This window comes from Natator depressus, chromosome 1 (assembly GCF_965152275.1).
Source record: "Natator depressus isolate rNatDep1 chromosome 1, rNatDep2.hap1, whole genome shotgun sequence".
Classification (NCBI taxonomy): domain Eukaryota; kingdom Metazoa; phylum Chordata; order Testudines; family Cheloniidae; genus Natator; species Natator depressus.
The window spans coordinates 257371433-257390274 of record NC_134234.1 but is presented as its reverse complement, the minus strand read 5'-3'; the positions used below and the strand labels follow the sequence as shown (position 1 = coordinate 257390274).

Below are 18842 nucleotides of genomic sequence, written 5' to 3'. Positions count from 1 at the left end.
TCCCCCCTAACACTGGGTGTTCTCTCTCTCTCTCTCTCTCTCTCTCTCTCCCCCCTACAGGATTACATTCTTGAGCTCTTTGCCCTATAAGGAGAGGGAGATGCCTTCATTGCTACTTACCTTCTGCACACAGATAAAAGTCAATGATTAAGCCCTCTACCAAAAGCCCATTGACGCTTGCACAAAGATTCTGCCTAAAACAATAGGGTTAATCATCAGTTCACCTCCCTTTTTTAATTTATCTTTTGTCCTTTTGTCTCCTTCTCACTCAACTTTCTTTGCTAGCCCCAAGGTTTCAATGGCCATGAATTTGCACCATCCCCCGCTCCAAATGTAGGCCCTCATATTTCAAGTAGTTGTGTGACACCTTGTAGGCTGCATCCATTAATAGAGTTCTGATCACCACTAAATGCTCCATTGGGTCCTAAAGCAAAGGAAGTCGGCTCTTGGAAAGGGGATGAAAACGGGATATTGTTACACTGTTTAAAAGTCACCAATCCAGCAACAAAAAGCCAAAAGTTCTACTGGACACCTGCTACTTATTTTCCCATACAGAATTCTCTTCCATTGACTGAAATCAGCAAAAGGATAATGCGTGGGAGCAATATCAGTAGACCTTGACCTAGTTTCGCAGCTGATCTGCAATGTTTATTCAAACCTCATTTAGAAATTCCCCTACTTTCCCTTTTGTCTGAGACGTAGCAAGCTAGAGGGATCTCCCAGTGGGATGGAGAATGGCAGATGAATGTGGATGGACAGGAGCAGCACTGAAAGAGACTGCTGCCAGGTGCTGGGGCTGAGATGGTTGGATCATCCCATGCTAGAGCAGCAATGAAGAGGCAGCCATTCAGAAGTGAAGCTGAGAGGATGGGATCAGCAGTGACAAAGCCTTCACCCAGTAGTGCCTCTGATAGCAAAGGACAGGGATGATAGGCAGGAGAAGCACCAATAAGGCCACAAAAGGGAGTTGAGAATATTGACATGATACAGTAGACAGGGCCAATGCTGAAGGAACCTTTGTCCTGCAGCATGGCTGATAGAAATAGATGGACAGAATATACTGAAGAGGCCTTCAGTAGGTACTAGGCCTAAGAAAGGTAGATAGCACTGGATTGAAAGAAGGGACCCATACAGCACTAGAATGCATTTAAAAATTTTATTAAAGTTAATGTTTAAAATCAAATTTACACAAGTTAAGAGGGAAGGTACTGTACATCTGGGGTCAGGCTTGGGTTATGGGGGATTACAAGTATCAGTTACAAGGTTCACAAGGTACATACATATCACATAACCAGCATAGATCCAGATTGGGGTATGGGAGTTTTTAAAGCATCAGTGGATAAATGGGCTTGGGTACGCCACCCATTGAATGTATTAAGAGTCCAAGTCAGTATTGGTGTAGAGAATAAGTACACAGGTGGGGTGCGTCCCTCGGTTCATCAGGGAAGGAAATGGTTATTTCCTTGGTCGGTGTTCTCGGTTACTAGACCTCATATTGTTGGTGTCCTGTGATGTGTTCCATGTAGATGTCTCTGGACCACCTGATGGTGTCAGACACCATGAGCTGTCTCATGAGCTGGGCGTAGCATCGACCGGCTCCACACGCGCTCAGTACCAGTTTGTTGTGGGGGTCCCAAGGCTGCCACAACCAGGGCATGGATCTGGACCTCATAGCCCTGGACTCTCAGGGTTTCGGCCAGCGGGGTGTATTTCAAGGCCTTCCGTGCTCGGGCCTCATGGAAGGCCTGTGACCTGTTTTCAAATAGTACCATGACATCTACCATGAGGACCTTATTCTTTTCTGCATCTGCCACGATGATGTTGGGTCGCAATTGGCTGTCTGTCCCTGGGATGGCAGAGTCAACGCTGATCTTCCCCAGGAATGGCGGGATGGCTTTTACCAGCCGGTTCTATTATCCCTGCATGTTCTGATAGGCCTTGGAGCCTAACTAACAGCAGCCTCTCTGTGTCCTGGTGGGTCCAGTCTGGGAGAAAGGGGAAAATGGGAAAAAAGGAACCACAGGGAAGTGCTTGTAGGTGTGGGCTTTGCTGCAGAATATCTAGCCTTTGTAAACATGTGGCAGGCAGTAGAGTGGGGTGGTGCTTGGGTTCTGGGGAGCAGAAAAGTGGGAGGTATCTATGTGAGGAGAGGATCAAAGGGTCTAAACCCTGCATAGCCCAATGCTGGCATTATCGAAGTCATATGGACTCCTGTCACACAGCAAGTCTTGGCAAGTTTTTTTTTTTTAAAGCTACAAACATTCGAATATAAAATACTTCCATGTATTTTCAGATGTAACTAAATTAAATAACTTTGGGGGGAATGCTTTGTAGGTATTATAGATTAAAACAACTGTTACTAAAGCAAGTAATTCAAAGTTAAGGGTATTAAATTAGAGAGAAGTGTAAGGTACTTTATAAGGCACAAATCACATTGCAATCTGAGCACGAACTTCAAGTGGGGGGGAAAGGCAAAAAGTATGGAAATGTACAGTTAAAGTCATAAAACAGTTTCAACTCTGCCCCATTATTCTGCCCATATGATGTATGAGGCAGATACATTTTTCTAACAACTTGAAGTCTGCACTTCGCAGCCTCTGACCTCTTAAATCCTGACTAGTCATAGCACTGAGCATATAGTACAGGAACTAAATGCTTTTTGCTAAGGATATTAAATTCTGTATTATTGCAGTTTGGCATAGTTGGCATGTACATCTGAAACACTTTCAAAAGGATTTTCAACTAGGTGAAGTTAAAAAATTCCACTTACGTATATTTGCAAAGGCTTGTCTCAGCTTACAAAGGATGGAATATGTATGGGGTGGGAAGACACAGGTTTATACCATATAAGGTAAAGTATATAAAGTGTGACAAAGTTCCTCCTCTGCCTTGGTGGGTCCTGCGCTTATTGGCGGATTTGCTCACCTCAGAGATTCACAGCAGCCCTCAGATTGGCCAATTTTGCTAGTGGCTCAAACCTGCCATTCACTCAGCTAACCTCATCACTGGCCAGCATGGGAAAAAGGAAGAACAACAATCCCCATAGTCTCTGCTGATCCACCGTGTGGGTCAGGGAACAGCCCAGAGACCTTCCCCTCTGGTGGAACCCACAGTCCAGGTCAAGTCCTCCTGTGTCTGATCAGGAGTTGGGAGGTTTGGGAGGAACCCGGGCCCGCCCTCTACTCCGGGTTCCAGCCCAGGGCCCTGTGGACTGCAGCTGTCTAGAGTGCCTCCTGGAACAGCTGCACGACAGCTACAACTCCGTGGGCTACTTCCCATGGCCTCCTCCCAACACCTGCTTTATCCTCACCGCAGGATCTTCCTCCTGGTGTCTGATAATGCTTGTACTCCTCACTCCTCCAGTAGTACACCTTCTCATTCTCAACTTCTTGCTCCCAGCTCCTCGCACGCAAGCCACAAACTGAAGTGAGGTCCTTTTTAAGCTCAGGTGCACTGATTAGCCAGCCTGCCCTAATTGATTCTAACAGCTTCTTAATTGGCTTCAGGTGTCCTAATTAGCCTGCCTGCCTGAATTTGTTCCAGCAAGTTCCTTCTTGTTCTGGAACCGCCCCTGTTACCTTAACCAGGGAAAATGGACCTGCTTAATCTGGGACTAATACATCTGCCTTCTAACACTCTCCTGAAGCCATTTGGCCTGACCCTGTCACAAAAGATAAGTGCAAAGTACTTCACTTAAGTAGGAAAAATCAAATACACAGATATGAAATGGGTAATAACTGACACAGTGGTAGTACTGCTGAAAAAGATCTGGGGGGTTACAGTGGATCACAAATTAACTGAGTCAACAATGTGATGCAATTGCAAAAAAGGCAAATGTAATTCTGGGGTGTATTAAGGAGTGTCATAGGTAAGACTCAGGAGGTAACTGTCCCACTCCACTCTGCACTGATGAGGCCTCAGCTGGAGTACTGGGTCCATTCTGGGCGCCACACTTTAGGAAAGATGTGGACAAACTGGAGAGAGTCCAGAGAAGAGCAACAAAAATGATAAAAGGTTGAGAAAATCTGACACAGGAGGAAAGATTTAAAAAACTGGGCATGTTTAGTCTTGAGAAAAGAAGACTGAGGGGGGACCTGATCCCAGTCTTCAACTATGTTGAGGGCTGTTATAAAAAGGATGTTGATCAGTTGTTCTCAATGTCCAATGAAGGTAGAACAAGAAGGAATGGGGCTTAATCTGCAGCAAGGGAGATTTAGGTTAAATATTACAAAAAACTTTCTAAGGCCTAGTCTACACTGCAAAGTTTGGTTGATGTAAGCCACCTCCTGTCAAACCAGCTGTGTATGTGTCTACACTTAATTTTTTCTCCTGCCCATGTAAATGCCCCATTATAGTGATACAGTAAAACCATCCCCCCAAATGGTGTTGAGCTATGGTCAACAGTCTGAGGTTGATGCAGCACAAGTGTAGACACTGTCTGACCTATTTCAACGCTCTCAGTCCTCCAGCAGCTGTCCCACAATGCCCAACACTGACCACTCTGGTCACAAGTGTGACCTCCACTGCCTGGGGTCCTGGAGTCCGGAAGTCCCACATCCCCCTTTAAAACCCCACACATTTTTGAAGTGCCTTTTCCTCATTGCCTAGCTTGGTGACCACACCTAGCAGCTTTCCCTTGTTGTGTGCAACTACCCTATCAATCACGCCAGGTACACACTCCAGATGTGTTCCTGCCTGGAGTCGACAGGAGATAGTGGATCTCCTGGGTCTGCGGGGAGAAAAGGCTCTGCCAGCACAGCTACGAAGCAGTCATAGAAACACTGACATCTATGAGCAGATTGCACAAGGGATGCAGGCAAAGGGATATGATATAGATAGTTGGGTATGCGATGACTGGGAGAACTGCATGGTGACTTGCGTGTCTGGTGCACAGGTCACAGATCTTTCGAGACATCTAGATAGGCTTATGTGTAGTGCTGGGGAGGAGCCGGTGGTCATGGTACATGTAGGTACCAATGACATAGGGAAGGGTAGGATAGAGATCTGGAGGCCAAATTTAGGCTGCTAGCTAAGAGATTGAAGTTCAGGACCTCCATGGTAGCATTCTCCAAAATGCTTCCAGTTCTACGCGCAGGGCCAGTTACAGAGGCAAAACTGCAGGGTCTCAATGCGTGGATGAGACAATGGTGCAGGGAGGAGGGGTTTAGATTTATTAGGAACTGGGGAAACTTTTGGGAAAGGGGGAACCTGTACAGGAAGGATGGGCTCCACCCAAACCAAAGTGGAACCAGGTTGCTGGTGCTTAAAATTAAAAAGGTCGTAGAGCAGTTTTTAAAATAAGGGCTGGGGGGAAATCCGACAGGTGCGGAGGAGCAGATGATTTGGACATCCCTTCGGGGAGGATCTATAAATGGAGTTTCCCTATGTCCTAATAAGGAGAAGCGGCTGGAAGATGGTAAAATACAGGTAGGATCTGATGAGAAACAGTCAAAAGAAAAAAAGTCCCATTCATTTACATCATGTAATGGAAGACAAAGCTAAAAAGTAACAAGTTTTTAAAATGCTTATATACCAATGCTAGAAGACTAAATAATGAGATGGGCACACTAGAGTACCTTGTATTAAATGAGGATATTGATAGGCATCACAGAAACTTGGTGGAATGAGGATAATCAATAGGACACAGTAATACCACAGTACAAAATATATCGGAAGGACAGAACAGGTCGTGCTGGTGGGGGAGTGGCACTATATGTGAAAGAAAGTGTAGAATCATATGAAGTAAAAATCTTAAATAAGCCAAACTGTACCATAGAATCGCTACGGATAGCAATTCCATGCTTTCAATAATAAGAATATAGAAGTAGGGATATATTACAGACCACCTGACCAGGATGGTGATAATGACTGTGAAATGCTCAGGGAGGTTAGAGAGGCCATTAAAATAAAAAACTCAATAATAATGGGGGATTTCAACATATTCCTAAATGATCTGGAAAGGGGGGTAATTCAATGAGGTGGTCAAGTTGCAGACAATACAAAATTACTCATGGTAGTGATCTCACAATATTGGGTGATTGGACAACAGGATGACAGATGAAATTTGGTGTTGATAAAAGTTTTCAGAATGGAGAGAGGTAAATAGTGGTGTCCCCCAAGGGTCTGTACTGGGACCAGACCTATTCAACATATTCATAAATGATCTGGAGTAAATAGTGACATGGCAAAATTTGCAGATGATACAAAATTACTCAAGATAGTTAAATCCCAGGTAGACTGTGAAGAGCTACAAAAGGATCTCTCAGAACTGGGTGACTGGGCAACAAAATGGCAGATGAAATTTAATGTTAATAAATGCAAAATAATGCAAATTGGAAAACATATACATACATATAAAATGATGGGGTCTAAATTAGCTGTTACCACTCAAGAAAGAGATCTTGGAATCATTGTGGATAGTTGTCTGAAAACATCCACTCAATGTGCAGCAGCAGTCAAAAAAGTGAACAAAATGTTGGAAGTCATTAAGAAAGATAGTAAGACAGAAAATATCATATTGCCTCTATATAAATCCTGGTACATCCACATCCTGAATACAGCGTGCAGATGTGGGCACACCATCTCAGAAAAGATATATTGGAATTGGAAAAGGTTCAGAAAAGGGCAACAAAAATATTTAGGGGTATGAACGGCTGCCGTATAAGGAGAGATTAATAAGACTGGGACTTTTCAGCTTGGAAAAGAGACGACTAAGGGGGATATGATAGAGGTTTATAAAATCATGACTGGTGTGGAGAAAGTAAATAAGGAAGTATTTACTCCTTCTCTTAACACAAGAACTAGGGGCCACCAAATGAAATTAATAGGCAGCAGGTTTAAAATAAACAAAAGCAAGTATTTTTTCACACAATGCACAGTCAACCTGTAGAACTCCTTGCCAGAGGATGTTGTGAAGGCCAAGACTATAACAGGGTTCAAAAAAGACCTAAATAAATTCATGGAGGATAGGTCCATCAATGGCTAGTAACCAGGACAGGCAGGGATGGTATCCCTAGCCTCTGTTTGCCAGAAGCTGGGACTGGGCGACAGGGGATGGATCACTTGACGATTACCTGTTCTGTTCATTCCCTCTGGGGCACCTGGCATTGGCTAGATGGGCCTTTGGTCTGACCCAGTATAGCCATTCTTCTGTTTTTATGACAGGGACCAGCAGCAGTGCCACATGAAAGCCAAGAAACTGCAGCAGGCATACCAGGAGACCAGGGAGGCCAACAGTCAATCTGGTGTCAAGCTGCAGACCTGCCACTTTTACAGCGAGCAGCATGGCATACTGGTGGAGACCTCGCGACCACCCCACATACCACTATGGGTATCTCCAAGGAGTACAAGTCACAGGTCCTTGGAGTAACCAGCAAGGAGGAGGAAGAGAAGGAGGATGGGAAATATGCAACTGTGGGGGTCCAGCTTTGCCACAAGGCAGTTCCATGGCAGAGACTCCACCACAGTCCTGGCAGTTGAACATGGGCACGCCTGATGTAGGGGAAGGAACCTTGGGTAAGCGTGTGACTGCATTTCCCATTAAAATAGTTAAATGTACTGATGATGCCTGACCCCAAAGTAGCAGGACAGCGATTGACTTTTCAGTAACGTATTCATACTAGAAGAGGTAGTGGTACAACAAACAGAGGTAGAGTTATTATTTGCTTTTCATTCCTCTGTAAAGTTAGGTGAAAGGGGGGCATGCAGAGTAGTTGGTTTATGTACCCCGGTATGTCCCTTGAATCCTCATGAGAGATCGCGATGAACCTTTCATGGAGCCACTCTGCAATCCTCTCCTGAAGGTTTCTAGGATGGCGGCCTAATTTCTTCCTCCACAGTAGAACATTTTCCCATGCCACTGCATGATGGATTCAGCTGGCACCATTGCAGTAAACAAGCTCGTGGCATACAAGCCCAGGCAGCTTCAGGACACCAGTAGCTGCTGAGCTCTCTCTGCCTTTGTTACCCTACAGGGTTAGATATCAACTAAAATCAGCACCTGTGGAAAATAGTGCCAGTATTCAGTGCAATGGCCCTATACTCATGTTGTTTCATGCGATTGAACAATTCTCTACTCATTTCTCACTCTGCTTGCCCTGGCGGGCCATACTCACTATGGCTGGGACTGAAGAGCGATGTTGTGCACAAGCACTCCAAGGTTGAAGTATCAATAAGCAGGTCTTGTTTAAAACTTCAGGGAAGCAAGGGAAGGGAGTTCTGAATCTTAACTTTCACTTTTCATTGTGACTATACTGACAATAACACCTCCATGTGTTTTATCTGTATCTGCTGCCGTTGCAGCGTTGATGGGTTCCCCCTCTACATCCGCGGCATGCCTAAGCCAGGTAAGGAGGAGAAAGAAGATGACTCAGGATGATGTGTTTAGTGAAATCCTGCAAGGCAATGCTGCATTAGGCTGTGAGCAGAAGTCCTGAAGGGCGAATATTTCAGACTGTATGAAGAACAAAAGAGCATATGGGGAAAGGCCCAGGAGTTCTGCAGGAAGAGGAGAGGGAGCTGCACCAAGACATAGTGGGGCTTCTCCAGCAGCAAACAGATGCGGCAGACTCTTGTGGACCTACAAGGTCAACAGGCATGGTCTCACCTCCCTTTGCAGTCAATGGAGAACTCCATTTTAGCACCTCCCTGCACCCCCCACCCCAACATTCCATGTGACATCAGGGCTGCATCCCTACCCCTATCACTCCACCAGGGGGACAGTGAGGAGAACTGACCTGTGAGAGCTATGGTTGATGTAGGGTGTAGCCAAAATGAACCAAAATGGACAGGAATGTTCTTTCCCCTTGTTAAGTACTGTTTTATTCGTTTATTTCAAAAGTTTCCATTGTATTTGCTTTTAAAGTGCACATATTTTTTGTTGTGGTTGTGTGACTCAATAAAATTCTATTTTTTTAAAACTAATTAGTCTTTATTAGTTCACAATTCAGGCTGCAGAATGCCTAGTGGTACTGAAAGCACCCACTTCTTGTTATGGTACAGGGCGACAGAACTCAAAGGATCAGTGACAAACACAGTGTAATAATTATAAATGTACTGCAAGCACCACAAAATTAATAGGTGCACAAACAGACTGTTAGATTCATATGTATACTCCAAGCACCACATAATTCCTACTAGGCTCCAAAACTTCAGGGTCAGGTAGAGCACAGTCCACCATACCATATTACTTTGGCTGACCGTTAAAGTGCTCTTTCAAGACCTTCTGTGTTGAGTTTCGCTAATAGCCCTTGCGTCAGGCTGTTCAAATGCAGCAGACAGATACTCCACCTCTGCCCTCCACTCTGGCAGCAGCTTTCCCCCCTTAGCCTCACAGATATTATGCAGGACACAACAGGCAGCTATAACCATTGGGATATTTTTCTCACTCAGATCTAATTTAGTGAGTAAACAATACCAACATCCTTTCAATCTACCAAAAGCACATTCAACCATCATTCTGCACCTGCTGATCTGGTAGTTGAATATTTCCTTGGTGCTATTGAGATAGCCAGTGTATGGCTTCATGAGAGAGGGTAGCAAGGGGTAGGCTGGGTCCCCCCAGGATCACTCTTGGGAGTTCAGCATCACCAGTGGTAATCCACTGGTGAAGAAAGTGTCCCAGCTTGCAGCTTTCTGAACCGTCCTGTGTTCTTAAAGATGTGAGCATCATGAACCGTCCCTGACAGCTAACACTGATGTTTGTGAAACATCCCTGATGTTCCTCCAATGCTTGTATAACCGTAGAAAAGTAACCCTTTCCCACAATAGGGATATGCGTGCCGTCTATTGCTTCACTGAAGAGCAGGAACCCCATTGCTGCAAATCCAGCCACTCTGTTCTACACAGTGCCAAGAGTCACAGTCCTGTGTAGCAGGAGATGAGTAATGGCCCTACACACTTGCAGACAGTGGCCCCCACTGTGGATTTTCGCACTCCAAAATGATTTCCCACTGACCGGTAGCAAGCCAGTGTTGCAAGCTTCCACAGTGCGATCACGTCTCCACTGTCAGGGCAGCTCTCACTTTGGTATCCCTGCTCTGGAAGGCTGGGGTGAGCTCAGCACACAGATCCAGGAATGTGGCCATGCACACTGGAAAGTTCTGCAGCCACTGTTTGTCATTCCAACCCTGCATTACCGTGCTGTCCCACCAGTCAGTGCTCATTTCTCAGGCCCAGAAGTGGCACTCCACCCTCTACAGCTGCTCCGTGAATTCTACCAACACACCTGAACTGGTTGTCGCTATGTCCCACAGCCACCTGTTCTCCCTGAAACTACCACGTTCCCCACAGCTGTGGTTCTTCCTGTGGAGGATTGTGCCTTCTGTGTTTGCAATGCTCATGATAATGGTGCAGAGCTATGTGGGCTCCATGCTTTTGTCAGAGATGGAGGCCAGCAACAAGCACTGTCCAGATTTGTGGGATTTTAAAAAAGGCAAGAAAATTATGGGTTTAGGTGGCATTATGGCCTGGAGAAGGTTGCATGATGTAAATGTGACCCCCCTCGCTCCCAGTGACCCCTGCAGGACTCGTTTCTGCCTAGCCATGCGGTGCCCACAAAGACAGCGTGCCAGACGATGGCAAGTTGCACACTGAGACGTCTACCCATGGTGCACTGCACTGTATATCGACACATGCACTCCTGGTGAGTACATGCAGTGCCGGCACAGGGAGCCAAGTATGAATGCACTCAAGAGATATACTATCTCCAGTACCTTTATGTTGCCATTACTTGCAACTTACAACCAAAGCGTATAGTGTAGACGTGGCCTAACTATAAGGGTGGTTAAGCACTAGAACAGGCTTTCAAGGGAGGCTGTGGAATCCCCATCCTTGGAATTTTTTAAAAACAGGTTGGACAAACACCTGTCAGGGATGGTCTAAGTCAGTGGCTCTCAACCTTTCAGGAGTCTGATTTGTCTTGCGTTTCACCTCCCTTAAAAACAGTGCTTACAAAATCAGACGTAAAAATGCAGAAGTATCACAGCCACACTGTTATTGACAAATTGCTGACTTTCTCATTTTTACCATATAATTATAAAATAAATCAACTGGAATATAAATATTATACTTACATTTCAGTGTATAGTATATACAGCAGTATAAACAAGTCATTGTCTGTATGAAATTTTAGTTTGTACTGACTTTGCTAGTGCTTTTTATGTAATCTGTTGTAAAACTATAAAAATATCTAGATGAGTTGATATATCCCTGGAAGACCTCTGCATACCCCCAGGGGGACACGCCCCGGTTGAGAACCACTGGACTAGGTTTACTTGGTCCTGCTGCAGCACAGGGGGTGGGACTTGATGACTCCTTTAGGTGCCTTCCAGCCCTACATTTCTATGATTCTGTACATGTCTGTTCATCCTATGTTGCAGAATAATGGCCAAATATACTTCTGGATCTCTCCACAACATTCAGTATGGTCGATCACAAGATGCTGCTCCTGGTATCCTAATTGAGAGAAGGGGTGTAGGGGACCCAAGAAAATTCATTAAAATGTTTGGAATCCTTCCTGGAGAGCCACATGCAGAGGTTAATGATGGGAAATTGCACCTCTGCCACAAGACGTCTCACCTGGCTCAATTCTCTCCCATGGCTAGTTCAATATTAACACAGAACCACTAGGAGAAATAGTAAGACCTACTGGGCTCTGATGCCAACAATGTGCCGATGATGTGCAACAATTGCTGTCACTGACAACCTACTACAGCAGCACTGTCACCCAGCTGTCCTAGGCTACATCTACCTGGGAACTGGAGATGTAATTTCCAGCTAGGGTAAGTGTGCATGCACTAGTGCTGATCGAACAAGCAAGCTAAAAATAGCAGTGCAGCCATGGCCGCGTGGGAGGCAGGTGAGCTAGCCACCCTGAGTGTGCACCAAGGATCAGAAAGGAGTGTGTGCAGGGCAGCTAGCCTGTCCTGCCCCCCAGGCAGCTGCATTACTATTTTTAGCATGCTCACTCCATCAGGGCTAGAGCAGGTATGTCTATCCAAGCTGGAAATTACACCTCCAGCTCTAGTGTAGACATACCCTTTGTGTCTAGCCTTGGAAGAGATAGTGGAAGTTAAAGCCTAGAGGAAGACGGCAGTTGTAGCTGTAGGCAGAAGAAGTAGTTTAAAAGAGCTTACTCCCACTAACCTGAGCCAAGGTGCAGTGAAGTCAATGGAAACCCTGCCATTGACTTTCCTGGGCTTTGGATCAGGCCCACAGTGTGGTCTTCTCCAGCCAAGAATGCTTTCCCACAAAATTGTCAAGCCAGCTATAGTGCACGTGATCTTCTACATGTTTCACTGAGTTAGCAAACAGCAACATCCAGGAGAAATGTGATCCATCATCTCGGTGAGGCTAGGAGAACTGCATCACAGTTTCGTGGATGATGCTCTGGCCTCAGTAATATATGCCTTTGTTTACCTCCTGTTTGAGTTATAGTGATGTAATTGACCTGGGTTTGAAATCACCAGTCCTGAGACAGCTACAACTGGTACAGAATGCAGCAGCACACATCAGAACTACAGGTAACTGCAAATCCATCACCCCATATCCTGCTCATGCCACTAAATCCCATTCAATACTCTGTCAAGTCTCAGGACTTGGTACTTAACTGGAAACAGTCTGGGTCCGGGATGCATGAGGGACAACCTCACCCTTTGGGGTTTCAGCTGCTCTGGACAGCTCTGGCACAGTGGAATGGTCTACTGCAAGAGAGCCGCTTGTGTGTGCAGGGAGACAGAGCTTTTTTGGGCACTGGCCCAAGACAATAAAACTTACTTCTGCAAGAACTATGACAGACTTCACACCTTTCCAGTCCAGTGCAAAGCATGCTATTGCAACCTCGCCTTCTCAGATCACAACACATGGTGTTTCAGCTCACAGTCAGAAACAAACCCCCTACGCAGTGTTCTCCCCCAGAAGAGGAATGGAGAGGAAGCCCCACATGACAGATAGTAGCCATTATGTTTAGCTGATCTTTCTCATAGCTGAATGATGGGAAAGATTCTCTAGTCCTGTATTGGGTTGCATTTGTTTTTGCTGGCTTCACAATGTTTTTTAACCTTCTCCTGGTCTTGCTCACAAATAGAAATTAGAGCTGGAAAAGACCGATGACAGCATGTAGGTCATTCCCTCTCCCCAGGGTCTACCTTGAACACAGCCAACCCATTTGACTGCTTTGGGCCCCATGTTTCTGGAGGCCCCAGGCAAACCCACAACTCCCTGACCTGCCCACTTACTCTCTTAGGTAGTGAGACCAGCAATGTGGCATCTCATTGCCTAATCTCCTACCTTCTGCAAATTGTAAAGTCACCCAGTGCAGGATTATTCCCCCAGGAAGGTAATCCCAACCCTCCTTTTGGTCTGGCTGCGCCTCTCATTTTGTCAGGGACTCCAGCAATGCTCTTTGATGCTGAGCCTTCCTTGCATCACTTTGGAAGTCTTGTCACTATGGCGACCTGATGCAGCTTGACAGTCTGTTTGTGGTTCACCTATTTCAATCAGAAATTATTCTGACTGCTTTACATTTGTAGTTATTTCAACTCATAGTTTATTAGGTGTTTTAGAGTGTCAGAGGAGAATACTGATACTCTACAAAGATCACTTTAAGAAACCTGCATGTTCCATCACTTTATTGAAAAAAACAAACAAAAAAGGCTGGATGGAATTTGTGCTGATGTAGGTTCCAGAGCAACAGCTCTTAGAAAGAGAATTCTTTACTTAGCCTGACAAGGTAGGTGCAACATGCACACAGATCAATGTGGTTCAGGTCTGGCCTTGAGATACCACTTTTAGGCTGAGAGGCATGTTTAGTCTTCATGACTCATTCAATCCTTGGGCCTCTCTGCTGAGAACGCCAGCAAAAGGGCTAGGGCTAGACAGTACCAACCGGGGGCTTTTGTTGTTGTTTTTGGTTGGTTGGTTGGTTGGTTTTTGGAAGGGAGATGCAGACACCTGTACACTTGGAAGTGGATTGACAACAGGAGCTAACTTTACACAATTCACTAAAGACAACCCCTGCGCACTCCCCCTCCCACCAGAGTGATGATCTCTTCAAGAGTAGGGTTGCAGCACTGGGTAGGAGTGGAGGGCAGGTTGCTTTGCGGCTACCACTGCTTTACCTGCTCTGTGGATAAAGCAAGGATTTCATCTTCCCAGGCTGGCATCCAGCACAAAACTTATTTTACAAAAAAATATTTTTAAAAAAGACTGTCCCTTCTGGACAGGTGATCATATAAAGCCAACCATCAAAGCTGGCCTCTCTGCTTGGGCCAGGGAGACTGAATTCCCTGCCCAGCACTACTGATGTTACCTTTTGGGAAGGGGAGAGGCAAATCAGCAGAATGGGTGTGTGTAATTTACATTGCTGTTGCCTTTGCTTTACCTTTTCTGGGGATAAACAGAAGACTTTGGTCTCTGGGGCTGTCAGACAGACACTTTTCATCTCCACTGATTCCACACATCCCTTCTTGGAGAACTGGGTGTCATTTGGGATTCTCTGCTCAGCGTCCCACACTGGTGCCATTTTGTTAATCTCTACCCCTACCCCTGCCTTTAGGATTAGCCTCCAGGCTTTCATAAACCTCAGTTCCTTTGTGCTCCCCCACAGTCCCCACAAAAGGGAGGCTGGCCATTGGTGTTTCTATGGTGGAACCCTCAGCCTCCACAGAAGTCAAATAGGCCAGTACTTTTTACATGCTCAGTGCACTTTGGATTGTTTTTGCTCTGATAACTGACAACACAGAGACAAGGTGGGTGAGGTAATATCTTTTATTGGACCAACTTTTGTTGGTGAGAACATCACAAACAGAAGATGGTTCAATAAAAGATATTTCCTCACCCACCTTGTTTCTCTAACACCCTGGGACCAACATAGCTACACCACCACTGCATACATATGTAAAAGTGACATCTTTTGACCAAACAGACCGGTTTCCTGTGTGTATTCACCATACTATCTCCTGACAAAAATAAGGCCATATCTAAACTACCAATTTTTGTTGACAAAAGTGATGTTGACACCCAAAAGGCAACATAATAAAAATCGGAATTTCATGTTCATACTTGTTCCCTCTGTCAGCAGATCACAGGACAGATGGGGGCACCATTGTCGACAGTGTGAGCATTGCACTGTGGGTACTTATCCCACTGTCCAGCTCAACACCTTCTGTCACTAGGTGTTGTGGGAAGGCGGAGTGGGTCGCGGTGCATCTTGGGATGTGGCTAAATGTCCCGGGATGCATTGCTTTGTGTCCCAGCACTTCATGGGCTTCCAGCTTTCTTTCATGGCATTTTTGCAACAGCCATTCTCTGCTGTTCACCCAGGCATATTTGTGAGAAGAGATGGACCCCGCACTGCTCCCCTATGCTCTGTTAACTGTCATGAAGACATCGTGGATGGCAGTGCAGTTAACATCAAGTTCCTAACTGAAGAAGACTGGCAGGCACCGACATTCTGAGTGACATGGATAGGAGCAACTTGAGATTGCTTTTGGCATTCACAGAGCAGCTGCATAGGGTAGACCATCACTTTTGGGCTTGGGAAACAAGCACTGAATGGTGGGATTGTATTGTCATGCAGGTGTGGGATGAAGAGCAGTGGCTACAGAACTTTCGGATGCAGATAGCCACCTTCCTGGAACTGTGTGCAAAGTTCGCCCCAGACCTGTGGCGCAAAGACACCAGAATGAAAGCTTCCCTCTCAGTAGAGAGCCATGTGGCAATTGCTGCGTGAAAGCTGGCGATTCCAGACTGCTACAGTCGGTTGTGAATCAATTTGAAGTGGGGAAGTCGACCATTGGGGCTACGTTAATGCAAGTGTGCAGGGTAATAAATCGCATCCTGCTATGATGGACTGTGACTCTGGGAAATGTGCATGAAATAGTGGATGGCAGAAATAGAGTTCCCTAACTGTGGAGGAGCAATAGATGGCAAACATATTCCCATTTTGGCACCAGATCACCTTGCAGCAGAGTACATCAATAGGAAGGGGTACTTCTCCATGGTGTTGCAGGCGCTTGTGGATCACCGAGGGAGTTTCATCAACACAGGGTGCTCCGGGAAGGTGCATGACGCATGCATCTTCAGGAACACCGGCTTGTACAGAAAGCTGCAAATGGGGACTTTCTTTCCAAACCAGAAGATTACTGTGGGGGATGTTGAAATCCCCATAGTGATCCTGGGGAACCCTGAGTACCTCTTATAGATGTGGCTCAGGAAACCTTACTTGGGACACCTGGACAGCACTAAGGTGCGGTTCAACAACAGGCTGAGTAGGTGCTGGATGACAGTTGAATGTGCATTTGGCAGATTAAAGGTGCACTGGCAATGCCTTTATGGCAAGCTCCATCGTAATGAGGATAATATTCCAATGGTCATAGCCACGAGCTGTACATTGCATAATCTCTGTGAAGCTAAGGGTGAAAGGTTTGCTCGGGTGGAGTGGGGAGGCAGACCACTTGGCCACTGATTTTGAGCCGCCAGATACCAGGGCTGTCAGAGGAGCCCAGAGGGGGGCAATTCGGGTCAGGGAGGCTTTGAGGCAGCACTTTGACAATGAGTACCAGTAATGTATATCTCTGTCATTGGTGTTAGTTTTCCTAGGATGCAATAGTGTCATTTGGGGCCTTAAATTCCTGTAAGACAATGATTACAATGCCTGTGTATGTATTCAGAAAAGAACTAGATACGTTCATGGAGGATAGGTCCTTCAATGGCTATTAGCCAGGATGGACAGGGATGGTGTCCCCACCGTCTGTTTGCCAGAAGCTGGGAATGGGCGACAGGGCATGAATCACTCGATGATTACCTGTTCTGTTCATTCCCTCTGGGGCACCTGGGATTGGCCACTGCTGGAAGACAGGATACTGGGCCAGATGGACCTTTGGTCTGACCCAGTATGGCCGTTCTTATATTCTTAGTGGTAGAGTCTGCAATCTCAATTTGTAGAAAAAAAAATAAAGGTGATTCACCATTAAAAGACTTTGCTTTTGTTGAACAAGAAACAGCGCACACAAACACACAGATGCCTGCTGGGAAAGGAGGAACCAGGGAAGGACAGACTTTCACAACTGTGTGTAGGTCCAGCTATCATTGTGAAAGTTGTCCGAGGGGGTGGAGTGAAGGGGAAACCAGGAAGTCCTGGAAAGTGGAAAGAAATGTGCGGGCAGAGTTTCGGAGGGCATGGAAAAGAGTTCTGAATGTGCTGCAGGGGAGGGCGGGCACGGATCCACTCAGCCGGCCGCATTACTAAGGACTGCAGCATCTGCGTTTGCTCCTCCATGACTTTCATCATCCTCTCAGTTGCATCCTTAACAAACACTTGATTCTCTTTTCTGTCCTGCCATACAGCTTCCCAGCATTCCTTACGTTCCCTTTTTTCTGCCTTGGAGCACTGCACTACCTCCCAGAACACGTCTTCTTTGCTGTGACTCGGGCGCTTTCTTATCTGGCGGAGACGCTCAGCCAGGGTGCATGGGGTGTTCCTGAAGGCCACACTTGGTGAAGCACAGGGGACAATGCACAGAAAGGGAATTGTTAAATTCATGCACAGCATTGTAACATTTCAGATAAATACAACTTTTGCAATCACTTTCTCACTGACCCTAGCCATGCACACATCTCCATGAACAGACAAAGCATGGTGAATATTGGTGGGGGTGGGGGGGTTCGATGCTCCACATGGGGAAAAGAGCACATGCTCTCTTCCAGGGTCGTGGTGCAGCATTCTATGGAAAAAATTCTAAAATTCTCCCACACTTTTCCACAGGCAGGAGGCATTCTAGCAGACATCTCACTGCTGAGGGTAAGCAGGGAAACGAGGGTACATCTACCGCATGCTTGTGGCTTCCATCTTGGTCTCCATGCTGCTCGCCTGTGTGCCACTTTGGTCCCTGTACAAGTGATTGCCGAATGGCGTGGGAAAGTTTCCTACAATGGGGGAGGGAACAAAGCTGCTCTGCCATGGAACCTTTGGCAGAGGGTTGCCAAGGACCTCCAGGAGACTTCCCTGGAGATCTCTCTGCAGGATTCCCGTGAGATCTCGGCAGGCATCCACACCCTGTTCCACCATACCAATTAGCTACACAGGGAAATGTCCACCTCACAGAAACACAGCCAGCCTCCCACATTTCTATACCCTGAATCCACCTCCACACTACACAAGCCACAGCCACCTCCCCGGCATCTCATCTCCTGCTTCTTGCTCCCTGGAGAGCGACTGATGAGACTGGCTAGACACCTCTGGAGTGGAGAACAGTTCCTGGCTGCCTGCCCCACTGGGCGACCCTGCTGGGAGCTGCACATCCTCATCTAACTCCACCACTTCATCAATAACTTCATCCTTCGGATTAAGTGCTCTTTACGCCACCTCCATTCCCTCTGAGGTATCCACAGGGCTCTTGGCAGTGGAAGTGGGGTCGCCACCAAGGATAGCGTCCAGCTCCCTATAGAACCAGCAGGTGTTAGGTGAAGCACCAGAGTGACGGTTTGCCTCCCTCGCCTTATGGTACGCCTGCCTCAGCTCCTTTATCTTCGCTCTGCACTGCAGTGTCCCCCAATCACAGTCCTTCTCACACAAGCCTCGAGAAATGTGCCAGTAGGTATCCCAATTCCTATGGCTCAAGCGCAGCTGGGACTGCACAGCCTCCTCTCCCCATATACTGATCAGATAAAACGGTTACTCACCTTCTCGTAACTGTTGTTCTTCAAGATGTATTGTTCATGTCCATTCCAATCAGGTGCGTGCGTGCACACGTGCACAGTAGTGGGAAGATTTTTCCCCTAGCAGCAACCGAAGGGTAGGTCTGGGCGCCCCCTGGAGTTCTGCCTTCAAGGAGCCCGGCCCC

The 18842-nt window shown here is 46.5% G+C and overlaps 1 long non-coding RNA gene across 1 annotated transcript in view; it reads left to right on the top strand.

Annotated features, from left to right (window-relative positions):
* LOC141980440 (uncharacterized) overlaps nucleotides 1-8653 on the top strand; it is a 43244-nt gene extending 34591 nt beyond the window's left edge. The window contains exons 4-5 of the long non-coding RNA XR_012637560.1: nucleotides 7165-7515; nucleotides 8302-8653. This is a non-coding gene — a long non-coding RNA (uncharacterized LOC141980440). The remainder of the gene's footprint in view (nucleotides 1-7164; nucleotides 7516-8301) is intronic.
* The last annotated feature ends 10189 nt before the right edge of the window (nucleotides 8654-18842 follow it).